The following is an 18420-nucleotide window of genomic DNA, read 5'->3' as shown; positions in this document are numbered from 1 at the left end:
ATGCTGGATGAAGAGATAGATGAAAAGATGGATAGTGGTGTGCATGGGGGATAGATGGATGAGCGAATAGATAGATTAATGAATAGAGATGGATGGATGGATGAATAGATGGATGAGGACGGATGGATGGATGGATGGATGGATGGATGGATGGATGGATGGATAAAGATGATGGATGGATGGATGGATGGATAAAGATGAATGAATGAATTGATGAAGTGGGTGGATGAATGGATAGAGGGATGATAGATGAATAGATACAATATGGATGATGGAGTAGGTGGAAGGATAGATGGATTAGTGAATAGATTAATGAATGGATAAATAAATGGATGGATGGATGGTTGATGGATCAGTGGATGCAGATGGATGGGTGGATGGAGATGGATGGATGGACGAATGGATGGAAGGATGGATGGACAGATGGATACATGGACAAATGGAGCACCTACTATATTCCAGGCATTATTGTAAGAATGGGAGGAAATTATGATGGATAAAGCCCAAGCCCTTTTAGGGCTCACCACCCACCACAGGCAAGTCAGACATCAACAACCACCATGATGACCAGGTGCGGACTCAACAGAGTGGACCCCACAAGCTCACCAGATTTTTTTAAGAGACCTAGGTGGTCGGTGCAATTGTGAGGAACCAAGGGCACCTCTAGAGTGAGGTGTAGAGGGGAAGATCCCAACATCAGGCCAAGTGGGTGTCTGTGTTACAAACCACCACAAATTTGGCAACTTAAACAACAGAATGATTTATTGTCTCATGGTTCTGGAGGCCAGAAATCCATAATCAAGGCGTCAGCAGGGCTGGTTCCCTCAGGAGGCTCTAAAGGAGAATCTATTCAAAACTATTCCTTGACGCTGTCCTTGACTCAGTCCTGGGTCGGTAGCTGCCTGACCCCAATCTCTGCCTCAGTCCACGCTGTTGAGTCCAAACCTGGTCATCAGTGGTGGTTGTTGATGTCTGTCTTTCTTGTGTTGGGTGGTGAGTCCTAAAAGAGCTTTGGGCTTTATTCATCACACACAGAGATGCACATGGCTCCCTCCTGTGCATCCGCACACATCTCTCTGTGTCCTCTCTTCTTCCTAAACGGACACCCAGTCATTAGGTTTAGGGCTCACTGAAAATCCAGGGTGATCTCCTCCTGAGATTCTTCACTTGATTACATCCGCTAAGGCTCTACTTCCAAAAAAGATCACATTCGCAGTTACTGGGGATTAGCATGTGGACACATCTTTGGGGATCCACAGACTGCTCCCTCTCCAATGCCCTGCAAAAACACTGTTCAGGCACGCATTCCTGCCTGGGCTTTGGAAGCTGGACCTGTGTCCAGGGGGTGATGTATGATACAATTAGGTGGTCACTGGGAGCCCAGCCCCACCCACCTGAGGGGCACAGAGGGTATCCTCCCAGGGCCCCCCCCCCCACCCCAGGAAGCAGGCACAGGGCACCAGCGCACACAGCCTGGGCACCTGGGCACTGAGAACGCCAGCCATGTGGGTGGCCCTCCTTCCAGCATCCATCCATCCCAGCACCGCCACCTTGGCCATGTGACCTCAGGCATGATGACTGAAGCTCTCCTTGCACCCCTTACTCACCTGTGAGGTCAAGATGTTAACTGAACCAGCCTCCAAGTCTGACATGAGGCTTGAAGCCAGACACGTAAGCAGCATTGCAGTCATAGCTCCTCAGCTCTCCCACGACCTCATCTGTGGGGAGCCGGCTCTGCCCCATGCCCAGCTCAGGCGGCCTTGGCCCAGGGAGGAAAAGAACTTCTCAGGCTCTACAGAACTGGGAAGAATCTTCTCGATTCCCCCATCCCCCACAGCAAAGGGGAGGGTCCCACTGGCACCCCAGACGCCAGGTGCCCACTCAGAGGGGCATTTGGGACTCAAGGGTGTCCGTGAGCCAGAGGCTGCTGGGCTCTGTCTGCAAACAGCCTCAAGGAGATTGCCAACACAGAGGCAGGGGCGATCCCAGAACTTCTCATCACCCCAACTGAAACTCTTCCCTGTTAAACACTCACTTCCCATTCCCTCCACCAGCCCCTGGCACCACCATTCCACTTCCTGCCTCTAGGAATCCGATTCCTCTAGGGACATCATGTAAGTGGAATCTGATGGTACTGCCCTCTTGTGACTGGCTGCTTGCACCGAGCATAATATCCTCACAGTTCATCCATGCTGTATGTATAGCATGTGTCAGGATTTCCTTCTTCTTCTTTATTTTTTTTTATTTTTATTATTATTTTTTTTTCTTGAGACGGAGTCTCGCTCTGTCGCCCAGGCTGGAGGGCAATGGGGCGATCTCAGCTCACTGCAAGCTCTGCCTCCTGGGTTCAAGGTATTCTCCTGCCTCAGCCTCTCAAGTAGCTGGGACTACAGGCGCCCGCCACCACACCCAGCTAATTTTTTGTATTTTCAGTAGAGACGGGGTTTCACCGTGTTGGCCAGGATGGTCTCCATCTCGACCTCGTGATCCGCCCACCTCAGCCTCCCAAAGCGCTGGGATTACAGGCATTAGTCACCGGGCCCGGCCAGGATTTCCTCCTTCTTAAGGCTGGATAATATTCCACCGTATGAATAGACCGCGTTTTGTTTATCCATCTGTCACTTTCATTCTGTGGATTTCATCAAAGGACCTTGTGGCAGGTCCTGTTAGTTGCACCCCAGAAGAGGTTCCCCGCTAGCGACAGAACTTTAGCGGAACACACGAGCGCCCAGGGTAGCACCTTCATCAAGGCTAACTTCCCTTGCTTCTCCTGCAACGAGGATGTTGCCTGGATCCAGGCAAATGGTAAGAACTGTGATCATCATATGGCAGCATTTAAAAATCCTCAAGAGACAGCAGAGCAGGCCCAGCACAGTGGCTCACGCCTGTAATCCCAGCACTTTGGGAGGCCGAGGCAGATGGATAACCTGAGGTCAGGAGTTCGAGACCAGCTTGGCCAACATAGTGAAATCCCATCTCTACTAAAAATACAAAAAAAAAAAAAAAAAAAAAACAACTAGCATGGTGTGGTGGCGTGTGCCTGTGATCCCAGCTACTCGGGAGGCTGAGGCAGGAGAATCGCTTGAACCTGGGAGGTGGAGGTTGCACTGAGCCAAGATCACGCCCCTGCACTCCAGCCTGGGAAACAAGAGCAAAACCCTGCCTCAAAAACAAAACAAAACAAACAAACAAAAAAAAACCCAGCAGGGTGTGATTTTTGCCCCCTTTCATCTATGTTCCTTCCTCCTTCCTAAAGGCTGGAGTATGGGCGAGATAGTTGCAACCGAGGCCACCACCTTGGATGATGAAGCAGCCTTAAGTGGGAGGCCATGCGAGGCGCTGCAGAGGAAGGGAAGACGCCTGGACCCCAAGACTTCGAGGAGTCTCCGAGGTGATCCCCAGACTACGGAGCTTAGGCTTCCAAACAAGACCCAGGCCTAATTTGACTTCAAAAATTTTAAACATATTTTGCACAGAAAAGAAAATATTTTCAAAGGCTTACCTGGGAGTCTTCCCATGTGGTTTTAACCTAATGCAAATTTCTACCATTACTCTAGGATTTGCTTCCAACCACACTTCGTATGACATACCTGGGCCTTCACACAGGATTTTCAATTATTCATAATATAGATAATTGTATTTATATAATTTGCATTTTTAATAAGAAACAAAATATTCAAAATTAGGAATTGAAAGTGTAAGTGTATGATGTTTATTGGATAAACAAACCAACAAAAAGGACAGGTATGCCACCCAGTGCAGGTCCCGAAGCTCACCCCTGCCTCTACAATTAACAAGAGTGAGGTCTGATAGAAGGAAAGTGATTTTTGCCGGGTGCCATGGCTCACGCCTGTAATCCCAGCACTTTGGGAGGCCGAGGTGGGTGGATCACCTGAGGTCAGGAGTTCAAGACCACCCTGGCCGACATGGTGACCCCCTCTCTCTACAAAAATACAAAAATTAGCCAGGCATGTTGGCGGGTGCCTGTAATCCCAGCTACTGGGGAGGCTGAGGTGGGAGAATCTCTTGAGCCTGGGAGGCGGAGGTTGCATAGAGCCGAGATCGCACCTCTGCACTCCAGCCTGGGCGACAGAGCAAAACTCCGTCTCAAAAAAAAAAAGAAAGAAAGAAAGGAGAATTTGATAACGAAGAAATACAAGAATTGGGTGGAGTACAATGTCTGTGTGTCTTCTTCCGGCGGCTATCTTGGGTCCCCATCCACCTGGGTCTCGGGCTGGCATCACCTCAACAGTGACCAGGTGGTCAACTAGCCACCTGGACGTCATCTGTGCAACTTTGCAGCTTGATCTCCAGGTTTGGTCTGTCTCAAGATCAGCCCCCAGAACTTCTAAGAAGGTGCATAATTAGACACGCGCAGGCAGTTAGAGAACAGTGAAGCGGGTATAGACAGTGAGGAAGGCGGGAACGTGGAGTCTACTTTAAGGCTGAGAGAAAAGGCTTCTGCAGTTCGCTTCAAGGTTGTATCTTAAAATCGAAGAGAAAGGGGAAAAAAACGTTAAAATGCATTTTGAAGTTAAGCTGCCTGGTTACAAGTGAAAATATATAGAGTACTGTTTTTTTTCCAGTTAATCCTAACTTTTCTAATATATTTTGCTAGCAGATATTTAAAATCTGGTGGTTTAGCCAAAGAATTTGGGACAGCAAGACTATAAAATTTTCCATCTGCTGCAAAGAGACGTTCATTGTTTCTCAGGGTTTCTGAGAAGTTGGAAAACAAGGTGAGCTGCCGCCTTCCACACCCTCCTCTTAATTCTGGTTCGTTCCTGCTGGACATGGGGACGGCACGGTCCGAGGCTCCCTCTCATGAGAATGTATTTGCAGACATCATATCATGGAAAATTCTAAACACAAGTGTTGCCTCAGAAGCTCACGATGAGCCGGGGTCACAGCCAGTGTAATTCTGCAGGAGCCAGACCCTGAATCTCACCCACACGCGGCTGCGAAGGCGATGCAGCCTCTGCCTCCGGCCGCCTTCGCTGGCGCGGGATGAACGCAGCCCGGGGGACCCGCACCGAGCGCCAGGTCTGGGGCCGCCTGGCCCGGTGGGAAACCCGCGCTCCTGCCAGCAACTCCTCCCGCTCTGCTCACCTACCACGAGCTTCCAAGAATTCCTCAAACAGCACCATGTCCTTTCTCCTTTCCGAAGAAAAACACTGTTGGCAATGGAACAGCGCATCCCATTATCCTCCTGTCCTCACCAGGAACAGGCTCTCCAGACAGCAGACACTGTCTTCTGTGAGCTGGAGGCAGCCAGGTTTGAACCCTCATACCCCCATGGCCACTCCTGCTAAACCCTAGAAAGTGGGGGACGTATTCAGGGGACTCGGCCAGCTCCAAGAAGCCGTGCCTGGCAGTCAGCTCCCCATGGCAGGAGCATGGGTGGCCAGACAGGCCAAGGCTCTCTGTTGTCAGCCCTGCCTCACCTGCCTGCCCTCCCCTCCGTCCTCTCCCTCCCCTTCCTCCTCTTCCTCCCCTCTCTCCCCTCCCTCTCCTCTCTCCCCTCCCTCCCTTTCCTTCTGTGCCTCCCCTCCCTCCCCTCTCTCCCTTCCCTTCCCTGCCTCCCCTCCCTCCCCTCTCTCCCCTCCCTCTCTTTCCTCCTCTCCCTCCCTTTCCTTCCCTGCTTCCCCTCCCTCCTCTCCCTCCCTTTCCTCCCCTGCCTCCCCTCCCCCCTTCCCTCCGTCCCCTCCCTCCCCTTCCTTCTCTCCCTCCCCTCTCCTGCCTCCCCTCCCTCCCCTGCCTCCCCTCCCCCCTTCCCTCCGTCCCCTCCCTCCCCTTCCTTCTCTCCCTCCCCTCTCCTGCCTTCCCTCCCTCCCCTGCCTCCCCTCCCCCCTTCCCTCCGTCCCATCCCTCCCCTTCCTTCTCTCCCTCCCCTCCCCTGCCTCCCCTCCCTCCCCTCTCTCCCTTGCCTCTCTTGCCTCCTCTCCCTCCCCTCTCTCCTCTCTCTCCCCTCCCTCCCTTTCCTCCTGTGCCTCCCCTCCCTCCCCTCTCTCCCTCCCCTCCCCTGCCTCCCCTCCCTCCCCTCTCTCCCTTCCCTCCCTTCCTTCTCTTGCCTCCTCTCCGTCCCCTCTCTCCCCTCCCTCCCCTCTCTCCTCTCCCTTCCCTGCCTCCATGACCTTGAGCTTTTCCTCTTGTAAGACCCAGGAGCAGCTGCACTGGGTCAGGAATTTCTGAGCCTGGCCGGTCGTCAGGCCATCTGTGGACACTGAGACATGCTCCAGCCCTGAGATTCTGATTCTGTAGGTCTGTTCTGGCTGCCAAGTCCATTTTGCCAAGCTGTGTGTCTCTGATGCAAGGCATAGGGTGCCACGCTTGATGGTCTCCTGGGTGCTGGCATCTGCCCATCTGTATCTGCATCTGATGCATGTGAGGTGACACGAAAGGAAGCAAGAGTGTGGGGCGGGAGGCCCTAATTGTTTCAGGGAAGTGTCCTGGCTTGGAAGTGGATTCTTGCAGGGGCTCTGGTCGGGTGGAGAATGGAGAAGGCAGCCTGGGGGCATGGCTGGGTGGGGAGTGAGCGCAGGAACAGAGCCAGCCTGCATGCTCCTTCTCTCCCTCCACAGACATAAGGACTGTGACGTGCTACCCATACTACCGCATCCAGGCATCTCACACGCCCTGCACCTGAGAAACTGAGCTGGAAAATGAATTCGTGCTGTCCACCCACAGCATCAGAAAGACGAGGGACAGGATGCCTAGTGTGGGTCACCAGAGAGGCTCACAGGGGACTGCAGCCTGCTACGGCTGTGCTCTAGTAATTTGTTTCTTGGCATTAGGAGCACCTTAGACCATCGAATTCACAACCTCACCATAGTGACAACCTGTTCAACATCACCAGGGGAGTCTAATTAGCTCTCAGTGAAGCCCCTTTCAACCTTCGCACTGCCTCGGTTGTCAGGACCGCCAAGTCGCCCACCCATGCCTGCTCCTCGTCCCTGTCCACGCTACCAGCCAGCTGTAAAACCCCTGCCCCCACCCTCTATGTCGGTCCATGGTCATCAACCACCCTGTCACCCCCAGCGTCAGTCACACCTCCGCAGTGGGCGTGCGGGCCCCACCCGAGGCTCCCAGGCATTTCTCTGATGGCTGATGAGACTGATCTTTGATTTTTGATCTGCTCACTGGCCATTCAGCCTCCTCCTCTGTGATGCACGGCCTCTGCCCACATTCTGCTGGGGCAGTTTGTCTTTTCCAAGTTGATCATAGTTTTTTGTTGTTGTTTTTTTTAGACGGAGTCTTGCTCTGTCGCCCAGGCTGGAGTGCAATGGCACGATCTCAGCTCACTGCAACCTCCACCTCCCGTGTTCAAGCGATTCTCCCGCCTCAGCCTCCCAAGTAGCTGATTACAGGCACCCGCCATCATTCTCGGGTAATTTTTGTATTTTTAGTAGAGACGGGGTTTCACCGTGTTGGCCAGGCTGGTCTCGAACTCCTGACCTCAGGTGATCTGCCCGCCTCGGCCTCCCAGAAGTGCTGGGATTACAGGCGTGAGCCATCTCACCTGGCGATCAGATCACAGTTCTTTTTAAATTCTGGATTCTGATCCCTTGCAGTTAACTCTATGTCCTATTACATCTTCTCCGGATGGGTGGTCCAGGAGGCTACAACAGGCTGAACAAATTCCTATGTTGAAATCCCAACCCCCGAGGTATTAGGAGGTGGGGCCTTTGGAAGGTGATGAGGTCATGAGGGGAGCGTGAGACTGGTCCCCTTGCGAAAGGGACCCCAGGAAGCTCTCTTTCGGCCACGTGAGGATGCACACAAAGGCAGACCACTGCCTGCAACCTGGAGCAGCACTCTCCCCAGAGCCCGACCATCCCACCCCGATCTGCGGCTTCGGACCTCCAGAGCTGAGACAGCCCAGGCTGCAGGGCAGAAGCCCCGCTCTCCAGCCCGGCCTGAGCTGCTTAAGGCTGCCGCCCTTCCTCCGCCCCCCTCTCTTCCGGCTAGGCTCTCCGCTTGCCCTGGTTTCCTGTTGTTGCTGTAACAATCGCCGACCAAGCACCACAGATTCCCTCTCTGACAGCCCTGGGCGTCTGGAGCCCACAGGCCCTGCCACAGAACTGAAGCCAAGGTGCCAGCCGGACTGCTTCCTTGCCAGCGGCCTGGAGGAAAGCTCGTTCCCTAGCCTCTTCTGTGGCCTTGCCCATGGCCTCTTCCTCCAGTTCAAAGCCCATCATTTCAGCCTCTGCTCCTATCATCCCCTCCCCTCTCCTTCGTTCCCTCTCCACTGCCTCTCCCTGCCCTCCTCTGCTGCCCTCCTGAAAGGACCCAGACGACCCAGGCCCACGGGGCAGTCCGGGATTTAATCACATCTACAAAGTCGCTTTGGCTGTGGGAGCCAACATTCACCGTTCCAGGAATTAGGACCAGGAAATCCTGGTGGGAGGGTGGGGGCAGATTCTGTCCTGCACCTGGCTGGGGGGCCTTTCCTGACTGCCCTGTCAGAAACTGCAGCACCACCCTACCCCACTCCACCCCATCCACATTCCACCTCACCCCTGCCTCACCCCACCTCACCCCACCCCATGCACATTCCACCTCACCCCTGCCTCACCCCACCTCACCCACTTCCACTCCAACCCACCCTACCCCACCCCTACTCCGCCACACCTTTATCCCACCCCACCGCTGCCTCACCCCACCCCATCCACATTCCACCTCACCCCTGCCTCACCCCACCTCACCCCACCCCATCCACATTCCACCTCACCCCTGCCTCACCCCACCTCACCCCACCCCATCCAATTCCACCTCACCCCTGCCTCACCCCACCTCACCCACTTCCACTCCAACCCACCCTACCCCACCCCTACTCCCCACACCTTTATCCCACCCCACCCCTGCCTCACCCCACCACACCCTCATCCCACCTGACCGCTACCCCACCCCAACCAACCCCACCCCCACTCCAGCCCATCCCCACTCCACTCCCACCCACTCCACTTCACTCCTACTTCACCCCATCCTCACCCCATCCCACCCCGCCTCACCCCATCTCACCCACTTCCACTCCAACCCACCCTACCCCATCCCTACTTCACCCCACCTTTATCCCACCCCACCCCTGCCTCACCACACCTCATCCCACCACACCGTCATCCCACCTGACTACTACCCCACCCCACCCAACCCCACCCCTACTCCAGCCCATCCCCACTCCACTCCCACCCACTCCACTCCACTCCTACTTCACCCCATCCTCACCCCACCCCACCCTACCTCACCCCATCTCACCCACTTCCACTCCAACCCACCTACCCCATCCCTACTCCACCCCACCTTTATCCCACCTCACCCCTGCCTCACCCCACCCCTGCCTCACCCCACCCCACCCTATCCTCACCCCACCCCAACCTTACCTCACCCCACCTCACCCCACTTCCACTCCAACCCACCTTGCCCCACCCCTACTCCACCCTATCTTTATCCCACCCCACCCCTACCTCACCCCACCCCTACCTCATCGCAGCCCACCCTCATCCCACCACACCCCCACTCCACCCACCCCACCTCCACTCCAACCCACCCTACCCCATCCTCACCCCACCCCACACCTGCCTCACCCCACCTCCCCCACTTCCACTCCAACCCACCTTATCCCACCGCTACTTCACCCCACCTTTATCCCACCCCACCCCACCTCACCCCACCCCACCCTCAGCCCACCCGACCACTACCCCACCCCACCCAACCCCACCCTCACTCCATTCCCACTCCACCTCACCTGTGCCTCACCCCACCTCACCCTACTTCCACTCCAACCCACCTTACCCCACCCCCACTCCACCCCACCCCTACCTCACCCCACCCCTACCTTACCCTCATCTCACCCAACCCCACCCCCACTCCACCCCACCCCCACTCCCCACTTTGGGTACAAAAACCAGAAAAACCCAGGCTAACGGCAGGAGGAGGTTGATGTCCTGGCCCGGTGCGCTCCACATGGCTGGCTTGCTCTGTCTGTCATTCCCCTACTCCTTGTTCTGTCCAGGGTTCCTCCAGCCCCAGACCTCAGCATGCCTGTGATGCCGCCCTCAGACAGCCACAGGCCCTGCCCTGTGGTGCTCCCCAAAATTCCAAGTCCCACTCCAATGGCCTGAGACCAGCCAGCCTGGCAGTGCCATCTGGGCAGGGACACGTGGGCTCCTCCACATTCCACCTTTTGAGATGTACTCTAACCTTCTACCCGGACCCCAGACAGGCGGGGTCAGCCGAAGACCCAGGCGCTCCTGGAGTCAGGCACCCGTGGCTGGCAGCAGAGCACGTCCCCTGGCCAGGGCCACGTTTGTCATGGGATCACTGGACATTGACCACCAGAATGGTGCTAGCATGCTGAACTGGGGTGGTTCCAAGTGTCTGTATAGATAGGCACACTGCAGAACGTCCCTTCCTAGGAGCCTGAAAGCCCCAGGGCAGCCCAGTGGCTGGGACATGCTAGGGGTTCAGTGACCATTTGTGGGATGACCGGGTGGATGTGAGTGGTGGTTGCCAACCTAAAGAAGCTCAGAGGAAAAAACCCACAGTGCAGACTGTACTGGGGGAAGAGGGGGTCCTCTGGTAGGCATGTGTATTCCTGTGATGTGTGTGCCTGGGCATGTGTGTACATTATGTGCAGATGTAGCCCTGCTTCCAGCTAAGAGAAAGGAAGCCAAAAACATGCAAAGATGCCAAGCAAGCACCCTGGCCACAGTTTTCCAGACCTGGCAGGGAACAGAGTAAAAGCTAGCAACACTGGGCTTCACGAAGGAGCAAAGAGGCAAGTGCGGAGGGGGGAGGCGGGCAGAGAGCCGGTCCCTCCTGGAGCAGCACCATCGGGCGCCAAGGCCTCATGCAGCATCCGACAGCTACTTATGGCAAGGAGAATTCTGGACTGACTTTCTGTCGTTTTGATTGAAAGTAATTTTATCCAGAAATTCAAAATGCATTGGATGTGCCAATCAGAATGTAACAGAAGGAAATGCTACACCGCCTGGCTGCTTCTCCCCTCAGCTGCCGTGAGCATGTCCCACCTGTGCCATAGAGCCTGGAGGAAGCGGCTGCAGCAGGACTCGCAGAGTTCCCCATGTGTGGCCACCGGCCCTGCCTCCATCGCTGCTGCCTCCATCGCTGCTGTCTCCCTGCAGGCCAAGGCGAGACAGGCGGGGCACACTGCACAGCTCTCAGGGGAAGGATCCACACAGGTGCTCCCTCTGCACATCACCTGCCCACCTCGGATTGCCCACCATTGGATGGACCCACCAGAGGCTCCCGCGGCCCACGCTGGCCCCTCTGACACCCCTGCCAACCTCAGGCATGGCCCCTCACTGCAGCTGTGTTGGGATACCTCTGCCATCAGGACGTGGCCCACACAGAAGCCACCTGCTCTGCAGACAGCCCGGCAGGACAGGGTTTGAGGCTTTCCGCATTCCTCTGCCCCGGGATTGTGGAGACCACTGAGCCTCTGTGCTCCTTTCCAGGAGCTGCCGTAACAAACTGCCCACAACTTGGTGGCTTAAAACAGCAGGGAGTCATTTAAGCTTGGTGGCTTAAAACAAAGAGTCCTTGGGCAGAAGTTGGAGGTCAGCAGATCAGCAGGGTCCTTCCTTGCTTCTTTTATCTCCCAAGTGGTTCCCAGCACTTTAGGAGATTGCGTGGTTTGTGTCTGCGTCACTCCAGTCCCTGCGTCTGTCCTCATGTGGCCTTCTCCCCGTGTGTCTCTCTGTGTCCAAATGCCCCTCCTCTTATAAGGACACCAGTCATGCTGGGATTAGGCCCACCCTACTCCTGTTCGCCGACTCCATCTTAATTTGATCACATCTACAAGGACCCCATTTCCAAATAGAGTCGCAGTCACAGGAACTGGAGATTAGGACCTGCATGTATCATTTTGGAGACACAATTCAACTCACGACACCCTTATAGTCTCAGCTTTCCCATCTGTCACTTCTACCTCTTCAGTTGTTGTGAAGTTTAATAACACGAAATAACACCGGGCTTTCTTTGCACAGTGTCTGGCGCTCCTTGGGTACCCTTCGGGGCCTGCCTCGGTGTCTCCTGTGTGTGGAGGCATCGTTACTCCTAATCCAAGCAAGCACGGGTGGAGATGTTAGTTGGGAACGTCTTTTCCCCAAACAAGTCAGGATCTGAGGAATCCACGACCAAAAGGGAACTGGAGACTCAGAGTGTGTGTGAGATCCAGGGACTGCCAGCGGGGTCTCCTTGAGAGGCCTTGGATAGCTCGGGGGCTCTACAAACTGGGTACAGTGTGACATGGGAGGGGGAAACTGATGGAAAGGGGCAAGAAGGAAAAGGTTGACAGGGAGGTAAGAACTCAGGAGAACAAATCATGAGCAATACGTTCCAGACCAGCCTGGCCAACATGGCAAAACACTGTCTCTACTAAAAATATAAAAATTAACCTGGCATAGTTGGCATGTGCCTGTAATCCCAGCTACTAGTGGGGGTGAGGCAGGTGAACCTGGGAGGTGGAGGTTGCTGTGAGCTGAGATCGTGCACTCCACCCTGGGCAACAGCAATAGCGAGGAAAAAAGAAAGAAAGAAAAGAAAAAACTCACTTCATGACAGAAGGAGCTGCAGAGAATGTATGGCATTTTTTAAAATTTTATTTATTTATTTATTTATTTTATTTTTTTGCAATCTACCGGACTGAGGGAGATGGCTAAAAACAAGATTGTGAGTCACTCTTCAAGCATCTGTCTTTACATGCCCTTTTCAGCCTCCTCTATCACCAAGCCCTGCTGCTTTTTCTAACACTTCCAAGAGCTACTTGACTCCAGGGTCAGGGCACACCACGACCCCTTATTACAAAAAACGGCTGAGGCCAGGTGCTGTGGCTCACGCCTGTAATCCCAGCACTTTGGGAGGCCGAGGCAGGTGGATCACCTGAGGTTAGGACTTCAAGATCAGCCTGGCCAACATGGCAAAACCCCATTTCTACTAAAAATACAAAAATAAAAAATAAAAAAATTAACTGGGCGTGGTGGCACACATCTGTAATTCCAGCTACTCAGGAGGCGGAGGCAGGAGAATCGTTTGAACCTGGGACGTGAAGGTTACAGTGAGCCGAGATCGCCTGGGCAACAGACAGCGAGATTTCGTCTCAAAAAAAAAAAGAAAGAATAGCTGAAACGTTAACTTGGCATCCGATGCTATTCTCCTTGAACTCACACTGAAGGATTCCACCTTCTAAGACTGTTGAAACCCTCGATGTGGTGCTGAGAGACTGCCGGAGACCTGCTGCTGATCTGCCTCATGCTACCCCGGCACCGATGGGGGTGTTGGTTATAACCAGTGCGAGTCAAGGAGGGAGTCAGCGTCTAACTTCCAAGACTCAGGAGTGTGTGAAGAATGAGTGTCTGACATCTGGTGTTATTTTGCCTCACCAGTTTTTATACATAGGTGTTTATTTTCGCAAGCCATCAAAGGAAACTTTAAAATGTAAAGAATTCTTACACATTCTCCTTGCAGTGCAAATCTGTAATTAAGGGATTCTCAAAAGTGAGTGCAAGGTTTTATTCTGAGTGCCCCGTGCTCACTGAAATTGTCACATTTGGCCTTCCATCTGGTGGGAGAGCAGAGTCACTCAATTTCTGCCAAGTTTAAGGGAGATTCGAAGCTTTCAGGCAACTCTAAGAAAGGCAGATAACAGTGTTTTACAAGTAGAAAAAACTTCAAATTAAACAAAGCACAGCCAGGTGCAGTGGCTCACACCTGTAATCCCGCACTTTGGGAGGCTGAGGTGGGAGAATCGCTTGAACCCAGGAGGCAGAGGTTGCACCATTACACTCCAGCCTGGGCAACAGAGAGAGACTCTATCAGGAAAAAAAAAAAAAAAAAAAAAAAGGACAAAAGAAAGAAAAGAAAATTTACAGAATAAACATCCTTACAAAAAGTAAAAATAATAATAAATAAATAAAACAGGCCGGGTGAGATAGCTCACACCTGTAATCCCAGCACTTTAGGAGGCCGAGGCGGGTGGATCACTTGAGGTCAGGAGTTCAAGACCAGCCTGGCCAATATGGCAAAACCCCGTCTCTACTAAAAATACAAAATTAGCCAGGCATGGTGACATGTGCCTGTAATCCCAGCTACTTGGGAGGCTGAGGCAGAAGGATCACCTGCACAGCCATAGAGAAAAAGGAAATCATGTCCTTTGTAGTAACATGGGTGCAGCTGGAGGCCACTGTCCAAAGCGAATTAACGTAGGAAGGGAAGTCACATACCGCATGTGCTCACTTCCAAGTGGGAGCTGAACGTTGGGTGCACAGGACGTAAAGAGGGCAGCAAGAGACACTGGAGACTGTTAGACATGGGAGGGAGGGGCCAGGGCTGATAAACACCTGTTGGGTACTATCCTCAGTACCTGAGTGACGGGATCAGTCATACCCCAAACATCAGCATCACGCAATGTACCCAGGTAACAAACCTGCACATGTACCCTTGAATCTAAGATAAAAATTGAATTTTTTTTAAAAAAAGAACTTATTTTATTCTAGGCATAGTATTTTCAATACATATAATGGCAAATGAAGAAGGATAGGATTCTTTCCCTCACGAATCCTAAAATAACGTGAATCAAAAAATTAATTGTGGGCCAGGCACAGTGGCTCACTCCTATAATCCCAGCACCTTGGGAGGCCAAGGTGGACGAATCACCTGAGGTCAGGAACCTGGCTAACATGGTGAAACCCATCTCTACTAAAAATACAAAAAAGTTAGCTGGGCATGGTGGCAGGTGCCTGTAATCCCAGCTACTTGAGAGGCTGAGGCAGGAGAATCACTTGAACCCGGAAGGCGAAGGTTGAGCCGAGATCATGCCACTGCACTCCAGCCTGGGCAACAAGAGCAAAACTCCATCTCAAAAAAAAAAAAAAAAAAAAAATTAAATTAAGTTAAATTAATTATGGCAAGAGTAAGCAACACTGTTGATAAATGGCTGTAAATGCTAAGATTGATTTTCATGATCACATCTGTGTATTAACGCATGTTATACATGAATATCTAATTCACATAAGACTTTTTGTTCACTACATTGGTTACACAAAACACGATAAAACAAAATTTCAAAATAAAATATAAAGAAATAATATAGAACGATCCCATGTGCCTTTATTCTACATACTCATCCTCTGTCAGATATAGGGCTTGGAAATACTTCCTCCCCGTCTGTAATAAAAGGCCCCAGGTCTCCTCAATGCTCACATCTTCTCTAACATATCATGATGTCACAGGCAAGTATTGACAGTGACACACACAAGATCCAGAACATTCCCCAGTCACCTCCCAACTCACAGACATCCCTCCAGGGATCCACAGGATCCCTGTAGAGTGAAACCCCATCTCTACTAAAAATACAAAAACAAAAACAAAATAGCTGGGCATGGTGGCAGGCGCCTGTAATCCCAGCTACTTGGGAGGCCGAAGCAGGTGGATAGCCTGAGGTAAGGAGTTCGAGACCAGCCTGCCCAGCATGTCGAAACCCCATCTCTACTAAACATACAAAAATTAGCCGGGTATGGTGGCAGGTGCCTATAATCCCAGCTACTCAGGAGGCTGAGCCAGGAGAATCGCTTGCACCTGGGAGGTGGAGACTGCAGTGAGCCAAGATTGCACCACTGCACCCCTGCCTGGGTAGATGGAGTGAGACTCTGCCTCAAAAAAAAAAAAAAAAAAAAAAAAAAAAAAAAAAAAGACCAGTTTGTATAACCATTGAGGACATCCAGGCTATTCCACTGTTTGACTTTTACAGGTAAATCTGCTATGAACATTGATCCACTGGTTTTTATGAACATGAGTCTTCGCCTGCCTGGGGCATGCCCAGGAGAGCAATCCTGAGGTCGTATGGTAATTGCACATGGAGTTTTGTAAGAAACTGCCAAATCGTTTTCCAGAACGGCTTTACCTTTTACATTCCCACCAGCAATGCACAAATGGGTTATCTTTTTGTTACTGACATCCAGTTTGATTCCCCTGTGGTCAAAGAACACATTCTGTATGATCTCAATTCTTTTACACTTATTGGGGTTTAATTTATGGCTTATCATGCAACCCATCTTGGTACATGTTCCATGAATGTTTGAAACAAATGCGTACAGCCAGGCACAGTGGCTCATGCCTGTAACCCCAGCGGTTTGGGAGGCCGAGGTAGGTAGATTGCTTGAGCCCAAGGGTTTGAGACAAGCCTAGGCAACATGGCGAGACCCCTATCCCTACAAAAAGTACAAAAATTAGCCAGGCATGGTGGCGCGTGCCTGTAGTCCCCGTGGGAGGCTAAGGGAGGATTGCCTGAGCCTGGGACGCAGAGGTTGCCGTGAAGTGAGATTGCACGACTGCGCTTCAGCCTGGGCAACAGAGTGAGATCTGTCTCAACAACAACAACAACAAAAAGACAGAAAAAGAAAGGAGGAGGAGGAGGAGGAGGAGGAGGAGGAAGCGGAGGAGAAGGAAGAGAAGGACTAAAAGACTGCGTACGTTGCTGTTGTTGGGTAGAGTTCTGTGAATGTTGGGAAGGTCACACAGATCGATAGTGTGCTGAGTACTTCTACATCCTTGTTTGTTTTATGTCCAGCAACAATGGCAACGGTCTTTCACTGAGGGCTGCAGCCCCTGCCAGACAGTCCTCTCCATGCAGCCATCTGCGCCGCATCCAGGTGAGTCTCCTCTCTGCCGTTTCAGACCTAAGGGAAGGCAGGAAAGGCACAGCTGCCTTCTTTCCTTAGCCTTGAAATACTGAGTTCTCTGCCCCCGCTGCCCATAGCTTTGTAAATAGTCTCATTACTAAACTTTCCTCAGTGACCCAGTTTTCTGTGATATCTGTGGCCCGCTGTGGCCTTATCTTATGACAGATATCCCAGGGGGCTACTGCCATTACCTAGGACTCCTATGGAAGAAATTCCCACTGAAAATGAGCTCACAGAGTGAGTCCATTAGGCTCTGGCTGTAATAAGATGCATAACAGAGACTCCCATTTCCTCTTAGAATGTAGAAAACTGCAAAGAGCATTGTTCTCACACTAACAATGAGAAGAGTCAGACAGTCCTCAACACCACTGGGGAGGGGAATCACAGGGGAACAGAGTGAACTGAATTCCAGAAAGGAGGGGCCCTTCGAGCAGAGAGAGAGCACATGAACTGCTTTGACAGGTGTCAAAGAAAAACATATTCAATAACACTTGTGTCTTTTTTGGTTTGGGGGTGTTTTGTTTTGTTTTGTTTTGAGACAGGGTCTCACTCTGTCACCCAGGCTGGAGTGCAGTGGCACAGTCATACCTCACTGCAGCCTCAACCTCCCGGCCTCAAGCGGTCCTCCCACCTCAGCCTCCCGAGGAGCTGGGACCACAGGCGTGTGCCACCAGCCCAGCTAATCATTTTTTTTAGAGAGATGGGGTCTGGCTGTGTTGCCCAGGCTGAATGATACTTGTTAAAACACAGTAAGGGAGACTATTCAGGACCATCAAGGTAGGTGTAGGGACCACAGCCAAGGGATTTGCAGGGATTTAAGAAATTAAACTCAACTTCAAATCTGGCTCAGGCCGGCCAGGTGTGGTGGATCACGGCTGTAATCCCAGCAGTTTGGGAGGCTGAGATGGGCAGATCACTGAGACCAGGAGCTGGAGACCAGTCTGGCCAACATGGCAAAACCCCGTCTCTACTAAAAATACAAAAGTGAGCCAGGCACGATGGTGCAGGCCTGTAATCCCAGTTACTCGGGAGGCGGAGGCTGAACCCGGGATGCAGAGCCTCCAGTGAGCCGAGATCGCGCCACTGCACTCCAGCCTGGGCTGGAGGCTCTGTCTCAAAAATAAAAAATAAAAATAAGAATAAAAAAATCTGGCTCAGGCAAGTGGGAATTGCTCGCCAAGGAGCGAGGGACGTGGGGGTCAGTGGATGGAAAATTGCACAGAGGAAAACATCAGCGGTTAGGAGATTCTCGCTAAACTGACTTAACAGGATTCTTGACAAGGAGAGCACGGGGCAATCAGACATTACCTGGGGATGAAGAAATTACCCAGATATCGACGATGGAAAGGCTCTTCCTAAACTGACTTAGGGCCAGGCAGGGTGGCTCACACCTGTAATCCCAGCACTTTGGGAGGCCAAGGTGGGCGGATCAGGTGAGGTCAGGAGTTCAAGACCAGCCTGGCCAATATGGTACAACTCCGCCTCTACTGAAAATACAAAAATTAGCTGGGCGTAGGGGTACACGCCTGTAGTCTCAGCTACTTGAGAGGCTGAGGCAGGAAAATCGCTTGAACCCAGGAGGTGGAGGTTGCAGTGAGCCAAGATCGTGTCACTGCCCTCCAGCCTGGGCGACAGAGGGAGACTTCATATCAAAAAATAAAAATAAAAATAAATAAATAAACTGACTTAGCAGGATTCTTTGCTAAAGCTGGACTTTACA

General features: G+C 52.3%; 1 long non-coding RNA gene across 1 annotated transcript; it reads right to left on the bottom strand.

Annotated features, from left to right (window-relative positions):
• Positions 1 to 3694: 3694 nt before the first annotated feature.
• Positions 3695 to 5446, bottom strand: LOC135969997 (uncharacterized). The gene is made up of 2 exons (XR_010585337.1): positions 5114 to 5446; positions 3695 to 4485 (listed from the first exon to the last, which is right to left on the bottom strand). It is a non-coding gene; the product is annotated as an uncharacterized lncRNA (long non-coding RNA).
• Between the last annotated feature and the right edge of the window lie 12974 nt (positions 5447 to 18420).

Source organism: Macaca fascicularis, chromosome 3 (genome assembly GCF_037993035.2).
Source record: "Macaca fascicularis isolate 582-1 chromosome 3, T2T-MFA8v1.1".
In the NCBI taxonomy this organism is placed as follows: domain Eukaryota; kingdom Metazoa; phylum Chordata; class Mammalia; order Primates; family Cercopithecidae; genus Macaca; species Macaca fascicularis.
Note: the sequence above shows the minus strand (reverse complement) of the source record. Positions and strands in the feature narration are given on the sequence as shown.